At 33.5% G+C, this 12,174-nt stretch overlaps 1 protein-coding gene across 2 annotated transcripts in view; it reads right to left on the reverse strand.

The window, feature by feature from the left end:
• LOC118195886 (uncharacterized) overlaps positions 1-12,174 on the reverse strand; it is a 59,957-nt gene that overhangs the window by 29,891 nt on the left and 17,892 nt on the right. The gene's annotated exons all lie outside the window — the stretch shown is intronic.

A 12,174-nucleotide genomic window follows, 5' to 3' on the forward strand; every position in this document is an offset into this window, starting at 1 on the left:
CAGGTAGTATGTTATTATTTATATTGACCCGAAAATTTAATTTTAGATTTGAAAAACAATTATTCAAAACTGAAGCATACAGAATACATGTTTAGATGAGGAATTTCCTAAGTAGTTTACATCGAAGATGACATATTGATGAAGGATATCTAAATTTTACTCTGGTCTCTGTAAAATACTAATAGAAAAGCATATCAGTATAAAATATTAATAAAAAATAATTTGAAACATTGCTATAACATCTTAATTTAAGAGCCTAGAATTGTACAATCCAGAGAAGTGTTTATGAAGGTTTTTTTGCTGCACAAAAGACTGTAATAAATCCCTGAGGCATATTAAAAGCCCAGTTAAGCTAGATAATACCAGAGGGAGTTCACAAATTTTCTTAGAACTCGATTTAGATTCCCACACACAAATATTTCTCTAAAACACACGGTGTTGGTTTTAGAATGATGTTGTGGGTAGCTGAGCCAATAAAACAGTCTTTCTGGAAAAGCGCTTACCAGCGGCCGAGCGGTAAAAGTCGCTGACACATGGTTTTCCCCATGTGTAACGTGTATACGAGCCAGTTTCCCCTAGAAAGCCCTCCACGAAGGCATCCCTCCCCTTAGGCAGATAATTAAATACACACACTTTCTAGAAAAGCATAAGTAATCAGCTATAAGGTTGTCGAACGAATAATCATAAACACTCAGACATCTGGGTATCACTGAGGATGTAACTTTAACTTTCCCGCAAGGAAGTTTTAATATCCATATCAGGTGACGGCACCAAGAAATGAAATAAAAAGGAATATCCTTGGTTTCATTAAGTCGATGATATTATGTTCCCTTCGACTGACGATTTTAGATGTCCAGAACAATAAACCAGAGCCTGCCTTTATTTTGTTACACACAGAGCCTGCCTTTATTTTGTTACACACAGAGCCCCGTAATGTAATGTAATATAATATGCGAATGCGCTGCAATCCCTCTGCCCGATGATAATCGGCCTCATGGTTAACGCAGCACACCTAACACAGTTTAAAATATAAAAGGATGTTAAAAGCGTAAAATTAAAATTCCAAGAATCGTTCTGTTGCCTACGTAATAGTAGTTTAAATTATAATTAATGTTTTACTTCCTTTATTAGTTATTTAGGAAAATATAAATCAAAATAACGCGAGCTCACAAATACGCCACCAGATATACGCATTTTAGCAGAACGCCATGTATAAAATCCGAGTGACAATCAGATACTTTCATTACAGTTTAGCAAGTCAACGGATATACACAGTATCCATAAAATTCCTTATTCGGTCTTTATATTCGCAACCGTTGATCGTACACATACACAGCGTGGTTATACTTAAAATTACCCTATTTAGACCTATATAGAGCCCGTTCTGTTAGACCTGTTTCGTTGAAATTTGGAAGATACATTATAAGAACCAGAGGAAAAGAAATCTGAAATTAAATTTTACTAGTTCAAATTTCGACTGACAGATGGCGCTTTTCATGAAATATGGAAAGGACGTAATGCAAATCTGGAGCGTTTTAAAAAGTAAGTAGTCAATGCCGTAAAACCATTACTGCAAACTTCGCTGCGCTTCTAAATTATGAAATCTTAGTAGACGTTTTTTTTTTTTTCATTTGCCCGCATTCTGCACATCTTCTGAGGCAAGAAGGCTATGTCACCTGATATGCGGGTTCTTTCCTCACCTACACATAGCCGAGCTGCATGTAACGCTTCATGATGTAAATTATTGAATATTGTATATTTGCCATTCTCATGTGTTACCTGGATTGGACACTGTCACCTGAAAGCCGATGCTACTGTCAAAGTTGAGAGCCCTCATCTTCTAAACCACCTACCCCAATTTTCTCATAGTGGTATAGACGGCATCAGACGTGTAACGACTCTAGTTGCTACAGAGTAAAGTGCCTCTCCTCTTCTTTTCATCATCCAAAATCTCCTACTAGAGACACATTTCATGTAACATTCTTTCTAAAGCTCCATAAGAAATTCTGTAGTTACTCTGGGAAATCCTGCTTAGGTAATACAGTTCAACTGCAGTATCGAAGTATATATCATAAAATCATTCTTCACCATTCCTTTACAGAAGAAAGATCAGGCTTTACTGATTAGTTTGTTTTATCAGAACGGCAGGAATTTTTCGACTGCGCTGTGAGAATATTGATGTTTAAAAGGTTTCGAAACGGCTTACACTGAAGTTGACGCAGAATTTGAAAAAGATGATTATTAAATCTGAGGAGAATGGGGAATTGTATGTGTTGCTAGGAAATGCATTTCAAACAGCAGTATGGAAGAAGTCTTTCTTGCCGTCGTCTAAAGAGCGTCCATTTTCCAAGAATCTTCTACCCGAGTGGTGTCACGTGATTTGTCTCCTCTTTGGTCGACAGTCAAAAGCTTCTACAGTGCTGGCCACTCAAATTGCAACATCAAGAAAGACAAGAGATATCACAACAAAATTTATTTAGTAGATAACATGTTGACCAAGTATCAAATGATTAAATTTATAGACTTCTGTGAAGTGTGGTTCCTTCCAGAATCAGTAGCCAGAGTAGCCGCCATTGTTGGAGATCACCGCTGCCACACGCCTCGGTATTGATTCAAAGAGACTTTGTATGTGTTCTTGGAGTACAGCAGACCAAGCAGCTTCCACACGTTGCCAAAGTTGGTCTGGTGTGGCAGATTTTATTAATAATATTTAATTAATAAAGATTTTGGTTTCCAATTTGTGTTTTTTGTTTTTGATGCGCCCTCTTCTCACCTGATGGTCGAAATCTAAACTATTTTCTTTTGTTTCGTATTTATTTTCCCCAAGACCATATAACGAATATACCAAATTTTAACAAAGCAAGTCTACTAGAACGGGCTCTATGTAAGTCTACATTGGGTAACTTCCACTCACAGAAATGTTTTAAATGACGCAGAGAATCATGTTTTCGTATTTCGTAATAAAGAAAAATTTGTATGAAATACGAAATCTAACATTTTACTTGTTTCTCCAAACCCTATATTTATGTTTAGGAAACTTTTGTACCTTTCATAAGAAATAAAACGCGGAAAGTTTGACTCTACGACAATTTTCTTTCTTCTTTAAAATGCAGTTTAATAAACTCGTTTTTGACTTACGGGAATCTTTATTTATTATTTTTCATCTGTATGCCGAAAGAATTTTCACAAAAGTAGTTTATAAGATTTCAAAGTCTAAAAAAATCCGTTATTAATAGTCTCTCGAGTTTTATTACTTTAGAATCATAGCCTTGTAGTCCGAATTAAAATACAAATATTTTAAATTTTTAACTAGTGCAAATAATATTAGCAGTTGGCTACATGAGAATATTCAACCCTGTCAGTGGTTTCAAGAACATGGATTCTATATAAAATTCTGTGAAAAAGACCTCCGTTTAGAAAAGTATTACATGGGTTAATCTTTTTCAGAATGATCTGTATAAAAATGCTCGTCATGTAATCTCTTAATATCAGAAACTTTTTTTACTACGTACAAATGCAAGTACTTTGCTCTTCAGTTTGTGTGCGGCCTCTGAATATGATTCCTGAATTTAATATCAAATATCTCGGTAAGTGTTTGTTGTACAGGTGATCAAATCTTCAGTCAAATCAATATTTTTTGTAACAAGTAAAAATTTACTAAGTATAGGATCCGAGGAAAATGTAAAAGTCAGTTTTATTGTTTTATATAAAATTAATTTCTTTTAAATTTAGAAATATGAAAACATGAATCTTTGCCTCCTTTAAAACATTTTTGTAGTTGGAAGGTTCTTCTGATTCTCCTTCTATGTCATTTTTCTAAAAGTTTCATTTTGATATTAGAAATTAAACTTGTAAGGGATATAAAGGTCGTTCGCTTTGCCTTGGCTATTTCCATTTCGAAATCAAGTTCTAACAAATGTTTCAAATTAATTTAAGTATTTACGTATTCTTGCAACCACCTGAGCAAAAGTTGAAGAATTTCCAGCAGTTGCCAAGCTATGGCAACCATGCACATAAGTTATTTAGGTAAGCATATCCGTTGTAAGTTGTAATTAGAAAGTTCACTGAATCACCTTTCTTTTCTGTAAAAAATCGGCAAACTGCGCGAAGGTTGGTTGCGTTAAAATGTAAGTACCTTAACTTGTTATCTTCATATAGCTAAGTTTCTTTTCTGGTTTTAAGTACATAAAAGAAGAGAACTCTTGCGATGCAAAATTCATTGTAAGAAATTTTATGTGGAAATATATTTTAATCGCCAAAGAGGGCGTAAATCTTTCATGTTGTGTACTTCTTGTTCTTGGATCTGGCAGCGCCAGTTGAAAGTGTGTTAGACTTGAATAAACTTGGCAGTTTGTAATGTTTATTTACCTTGGTGATTTGTATGATTTTAATTAGTGTTTCTTGAAGCAGGATAAATTGAGTTCTTGACGGTGAGTAATATCTCAACAACAAACAATAATGTTATATAATTGCTCATGATCAATAATATTAATTGCTATTGTGCTTAACATTTTGAAAACAATGATGTTAAAAATGTGAAGAACAACTGTTAGAAAAGTGTTCTCTTCTTTGAGATGGTAGAATTCAGATAATATCTCTTTTTCTTCAGTTGAGTGAGAAAGGAGATAAAATTATTTTTGTGTAAATTAATCGCTACTTTGATGTTGAGAAAATTCTTGTTCTTTTCAAGAAGAAGCAAATTAGTTTTTACAGAATAGTAAATTATTTCCTTTGCGCTCCATTCTATTTGTTTCATACATTACAGGTCCGTAGACGGTTAGTCACGGTATACAAAACAATTATGTTAGTTTTTCTTTTGTGTATCGTAACATAATTTTCGGAGCCCGAACAGGGACGTTAAAGAAGTTTTAAATAATTTATAAAACATTTTAATTAACGTGTTATATTGAATTTAGTGTACAAATATGTATGCATTCTGAAGTAATTAATTAGATTGATTACATTTAAGAAATTGATTTAAGGTGTGTTGGAACCCCAAAATCTTCAAAAAATTGTGATTTCGGATTTTTGCATTTTCAAATTCTCTACACTGTTATCTTTCTGAAAATGCCATTCTTTAATCTCTATGAAAATTAGAAATTTAAAAAATCTAGTTTTAATTTGTCATCGACTGCTTTGATCAATGAGGATTTTTACATATAAAAGCGTTTTTCTCGAAACGTGATTTTTTTTATACTCGATGTACCTTTTCTCAGGAACTACTGCTCACAGGTATCTAAAATTTTTATGGCTTATTTATTAGGTTTCGTAATATTTACTGAAATGAGATTTTTGTGATAAACTTAGAAATTTTTTAAAAAATTTTCTTTGTGAGAAAAAGGCTAAATTCTACTATGCCTAACAAAATATTCTGTAAATTACTCTAAAATTCAAAATGTTTCAAAAGCTCATTTCAGTATAATCAGAAAGGTATACTTTAATTACACAAAAATTTCAAGCGTGTATCTACAGCAGATTTTGAGAAAAAGTACATCGAAAATGGCAAATTTAACATCGTCGGTTTAGGGGTTGCTGATACCCCTTAAGGAAGAGATACTATAAAGCATTTTAAGAAAAATGAGTGTTGAAGCTTTAGAGACGAAACGTCGAATAACGCATGACTTTTTCTAAAACTGTTAAAGGTTTAAAAGAAGAGATAATTAAAACTGAATCTGATAATGGTATTTTGAGTGATAAATTTGTAAAACTGCAATGTATAATGAAAGAACTGAAGAGCTTGAATTCAGAAATTTTGAATTTGTTAAATTGAGCTTGGTACTTCTGAAGATAATTTGAATGCGGAAGTTGAGGGTAAAGAAGAATACACTGGTGAGTTTATTATTATACAGCGCCTCATCAGTGAAAATATGAATAGTTCTAATACTTGGGTTGATGAGCATATCCAAAATGAAGTAGAAAATAAATTCATTGTTAAGGGAAAACGTTACAGGTTGCCTAAAACAGAAATTACGTCATTCGACAGAGAATTGATGAAAAGGCTTTCCTTTTTGGTTCATTTTAAGAAAATTCATGAAGATGAGGAGCACGAAGAATGCGATAAATTTCCTTACCTGTTGCAGTCAGTGTTGCCAAATAACCAGAGATTTGTTATTTGGCAACATTGACTGCAATTGAAAGATTTGGGAAACCGGAATTATTGACAGAAATTTATGTCAGATAACTGCTGAAATGTCAGAGAATTTCTAACGTTCGCTTCACAGGAAAAAAAATCACCTACCTTTAGTAAAATTATTCGATAAAAGTGAGTCCCATCTCAGGGCTATAGAGTCCATTGGTTTGGATCAAGAGTGTAATGTGGCTTGGTTGTATGCGATGATTGAGTCATGCCTTTTAAAATACATTCTCCGTACGCAGCTGCGAAGTCCTCTCTTTAATATAGTCGAAGATAAAAAGAAATCACGCCTTTTTCATTAGTTGGAATTTTTAAACAGTGAAGTAGAATGGGGGGGGGGAGAAAGAGTTAAACTTGCATGAACTAGATTTGATTGTGTGTTATCTTCACAAGACTAGGAAACAAAAACGAGGCAAGTTAAAAAGACCGCTTGCTATTGAGGTTACGTTAACGACTTTAGAGATTGAGATAGGCGGAAAGAATATTAAAAAAAGAGTGCGCGCCTTGCTAGACTGTGGATGGTAAAGATCGTATATCTTAAAGTCTACTGTGGTAGCTTTAGGCTTAACTAGCATTTCCTCAGAAGATATAATTCCTGCTTTATTTGGAGAGAAAATAACTGAAGCTACATCTCACAAGGGGTATTCCTTTAATTTATACTACTCTATAAGAAAGAATGATGAGTCTGAATTTGACTTATTAGAACAAGACGTTATTTATGGAAGTACCCCATGTCTGCCTAAAGGGCTAATATTTAAAGAAATAAAGAACTATAGAATTTGTATTTCAGACTTAGGAGAAATTAGTTCCCAAATTGCGACTCTTATTTTAAATGACAATTATGGGAAAATTTTTACCGGGAAAGTAAAGCCAACTCAACGGAGGTTTTACAGCCATTGACACCAAACTGGGTTGGGGGTTTGCGGTGAATGTAAACTTCTACAGGTGAATGTAAAGTATTTTCGTTATTAACAAGGGATCTTTTACTACAGAATTTGAAAGTTAGTGACTTCTGGGGATTAGAAACAATAGGCGTTAAGGATGAAGGGTAGATACTGTACAAATTAGCCCAAGATAAACTTGCATATGAACAATTTGTAGGAGATTTAAGCAGAAGCAAGATGGAAGATATTACGTAGAGCGGTCCTTTTAACATGTGTAGTGTATAACGCGGTTCACTTAGAAATCGTTACAGTTCTGAAACTAGTTCTGAAACTTTTGTTGAACTCTATCTGCATTTACTGCCAGAGGAGGGCGCCCTTCAGTAATATATACGGACTAAGGTACCAATTTTACTGGTGTATTTTCAGCATTGAGAGAATTAAAGCGAGAAGACATGATCACACATGAAGCATTATGATCAATCAAGTAAAGTTTATACCTCCCACAGCGGCGAGGTGGAATGGATGCTATTCGCTCCACCAAAAACTTGTTAGTTAAGGTATTAGGAAATTCATTGGTGATCTATAATTAATTGTCAACTATCCACTGTGATGCGGAAGCAGTCATTAACAGTCGTCCTCTTACCTATGTCTCAGATGACGCGCAAGACCTCGTTCCCCAAGACATTGACATTTAAGACATAAAGGAAGTGGGAACACTAGATGTAGACCAAATGAATAGTAATAAATTACGAAGGAGACAGCGCCATTGCCAGAGCAACAGTTAAACAGATTCCGAAAGAAATATTTTGACCAATTAGTTCAGAAAGCCAGAGAAAGAAAATTTGATCTGAAGATTGGGGATATCGTCCTTATCAGTTCAAGAAATAAAAAACTGATTAACTTTGTCAATGGGAAGAGTACGAAAGAATTTTCCCAGTAGAGATAATTCTTCTCGACAGTGATTTTGTAGTGACACAGCTCTATTTCCTAAAGGTCTCAAGCAAAGAAGCTACAGTCCTTCAAGTGAAACCAGAAAAAATAAATCGCTGTGGCAGACTTTTAAAACATCCTAAAAAACTTTTATAGATATTCATTTTGTGCTTTCAAATCTTTTCATATTATATTTTGGTTTAAGGACTAGATATTGCTTGTATATATATGTATATATTTCAACTTTTAAAATATGTTTTAAACTGTATAGTGTGTAATTTTTTAAGTTAAAAGCAAAGGGAGTATGTTATGTAACACGTGCAATAACATTATTTGGTATAATGTTTAAAATTTTTATTTTAGTTTGACATTTTGAAAACAATGCTGTTAAAAATGTAATAACTGTTAGAAAAATGCTTTCTGAGTTGATGCAATTCAGATAATGTCTCTTTTCCTTTAGCTGAGTGCAATAAGAGATAAAATTCTTTCTGTGTAAATAAATCGCTGCGTTGATGTTGAGAAAATTCTTCTTTCTTTCAATAAGAAGCACATTAGTTTTTACAGATAAGTGAATTATTTTCTTTGTGTTTCATTATATTTGCGTTTCATACATTAATATATTGCAGGTCCGTAGACGGTTAGTCATGGAATTCGAGACAATTATGATGATTTTTCTTTTGCATATCGTAACACATAATAATTAGAGTATTAGGGTTTACCTTTTAGAATACCATCATTATTATATAATTACCTTACATAATTTTGTACAAATGACGATGACATAGTTATATGAAGTTAATAGAAAAGACTACCTGATTGCAAAAGAAGCCAAAGTATTAACACAGGAATTCAATTTCCTTACATTGTTAATGAAATGAATAACTGAGACAATATGAATAACTGAAATGTTCGTAAAATGAATAACTAAAACAATCGCAAAAATCTGAATGCATGAAGATTTAAGAGTTTAGTTATGGATTACTAATTATTCATAAGAAGTTGCTTTATAATTTGAATTTTTTGATTTGGTTACTTGCAATGAAATTACGAAATCCAGACTACAGAACACATTTCGAATTTCTTAATTAATTAGAAGTAATCATAGAAAAAGAAATTCATAAATATCTTAGATAATGCCCCAAATTGTTTTCTAAACACTATTGAACTGCACAAATTGTATAATAATGGCGCATTCATTTCTAAAATAACGCTCAGTATGAAGAAATACGTGGATTGTGGCAGGTATTTAAATACTACTGCTTTCCTAAACTTAAGTACATAAATGCAATAAAAACATTGAGCTTTTGAAAAAGATTTTATAATTTCCATTGCAAAATATAGTCACATCTGAAAGCGACTAATATTTCTGAGGAACAAGCTTAGACATTACCATTGTAAGAGAAAAAAAAACCTTTACAAAAGACGAAAACCATCTGGAAGTATTATTGTTTGTCTTAAAACGGCTTAAAGGTGACAACTAACTGTTTTAGATGATTCTGGTTTTCTGTTTAAGTGATCATGTTAGATAGACGATTTTCTATATTGATGTTAATTCATGATGTCAGAAATACTGATCACCTTCAGAGGTGACTGTCTACGGAAGGTAGTCGCATGCGGGGGTTCAGTGCATATATTTTTAGTCTTAAAATATGCACATATATCTACATATATTCTGCGGAAACTAGATGTACGTCTTAAAGGAAAAACTATTACGAGCTAAATGAAATGTGACATCACTCTGTAGAGTCATTAGGATTTTTTTTAGGAGACACGAAAAATGAGTAGTGCCTTCGGCGGAATTTACACCTGGACCTCTCGAATAAGCGTCAAGTGTGCTACTGTTACACCACGAAGGTAATCTAGAAGGAGAGAGAAAATGCCTTATATACTCCCCCTTTTAAAGAGCAACTGGGGATTAGGAGCACCAGTCGCCCAATCTTGGTGGTGAAGAATCGTCATCCATCACCTTTTGCTTCATTTTATGTGCCACTGTAGAATATTTTAGATATTTTTCGATGTCAGGAAACTAAAAAAAAATATGCAATACCCTCGCGAGCCTGGAACCTCGACCTATCAAATACGCGCTGAGTATGCTTCCGTTACACCATGAAGGCATGCAGAAAGGAGACCTTATAATTATAGAAGATTGTTTAGTAGAGCTTTGAAGGATTTTGAGAAAGATGAAATTAATTTAACTAAGAGTATAAAAATTAGAGTATAAAAATAAGTAAGAGTATAAAAATTTCAGAGCACAGGAAAAGAAAAGCTACAGCATTCGTTGCTTGGAGGGACAACTACTGAAATTACTGTTTTTTACTAAAAACAGATGGTAATTATGTATGCAGTTTTAAGGCTTTAGGACAAGAGTTAATTTGTGGAACTATACCATCAGGACGAGGTGACTTGATAAGTGAATTTAGGGAAAATAATATTTATATGAATAATTAAAGTGATGGACTGATAGAAATTAATTGAGCTGGTTTTCTTATAAAAAATTCATGTTGTTATTATTATAACACTGCTTAAGACTAAAATACAAATGCAGTGGGTGAAATACATACTGTTTATGAATGAAGCACTGCACACGAGATTGTACATGAATGCCTTTTGCTATAAAAAGCAATTTTTCAACTTGTTCTGATGTCTCTGATCTTTATTTGGCATTCCATTTCATTCCCTTCGTAACGTTACCGTCCTTGTTTCTCATAAGCGTAGATATCATACTCCGCTTGCGGTATGCAGTAGCTAAGTCCCGGATACGCATGCTATCTTCATACTTTTCAACAATCTCTTTTTTCCCCCTCCATAGTGGTTCTAATAATATTCTCTCATTAACTTTTCTAAAATTCATTGTTTATGAATTTACAAAACATTTGTGCAAACATACGCACACACAAAATGTTTCTCGCAACATCAGAGTTATATTCAGTTATTGAATGTGCAGTCGTAGCGTTATCTTGAAAGAGGTGAACAAGTGTAGTGTCGGTCGAGGCTCATCGAACTCAAGTCGTATTCCGAGTAAATGCCGTATAGTAAACAAACATTTTCACTTCCAGACAGGATTTATACAAAGTTGGATGTATTTCGAAGCGCACATATACCGAGAATGCATATGCAGACTGCGTAATAGATGTGTTAAACTCTTAGAACAAACATAAAATCTCTTTGGATAATCTAAATATAGCTTTATTTTTTGACAGTTACGCTATTCAAACATCATATTGAATAGCACGGCATAATGTGAGCAATCTGCTCCTCAAAAGTTTTAAATAAAGAGTTCACATGTTTTTTAACATAGGGAAAGAAGACGAAGGCAGAGACATGGTTTATTCAAGCAACAGCAGGCGAGAAAAGGTGATGCGTACTAACTGCGGTGGTATAAGCCAGAAAGTCTTTGTTTTATTCTTGAGCAGCGACTGAGCTAAATATTTCGCAGTGCAAGAGAAAATTGCAGTGAAGGAGTTGAGTAACATGCTGCAGAGTGACGCGAAATGTTGCAAAGCGTATCCTTGAAGCGGGGATGTTTAATTAAAATCTATGAATTTAAAGGCCTATTGCCAGTTGGTTCCAATTGGTTTAATAATTTTATTTCTTATTTTATATTTTGCATATATATGTTACCGTGAAAGACCGAAATTGGAGAATATCGACTTTCACCGGAGAATATCAACATTCACCAAATACGTCGGTGAAAGACTGAATATTTCACTACATTCTTGTATATTCGGACCCTCACCGGTGTATGTCGACAATCACAGATATGCTCTGGTGAAAGTCGAAAAGAGAGGTCATAAAATGCCATAGTTTAAGTTGTTGCAATAAATAAGATTTGAATCACATAATTTAGTAAGTTTTTTATTACTGTTATTTTATTTTCTCATTTAGAACGTACTATATAATTAAGTAAGTTTTTAATTTCTATTATTTTCTTTTCTCATTTTGAATGTATTGTGTGTTTTAGGCTCTCACATTCTTAAGTTCTTATTTCAAGTCTCAAGTGCGTTTATTCGCGACTGAATTACGGAGAAGAAAATATAATATTGTTATATGTTTAACATTCACCATTAGTACATGGTGAATGTCGACATTGACCGGTGTAAGTCAGAAATAAGAGTATTTGGAAAATATTTCGGACATACACCAAGAGACTATATGAATGTTGACATTCACCGGTGAAAGTCGACATTCTCCAGATTTCGGTGTTTTACTGTAACATATGTATGTAAT

Source organism: Stegodyphus dumicola, chromosome X2 (genome assembly GCF_044657685.1).
Source record: "Stegodyphus dumicola isolate Sdum_Otavi_A_Nest chromosome X2, ASM4465768v1".
In the NCBI taxonomy this organism is placed as follows: Eukaryota; Metazoa; Arthropoda; class Arachnida; order Araneae; family Eresidae; genus Stegodyphus; species Stegodyphus dumicola.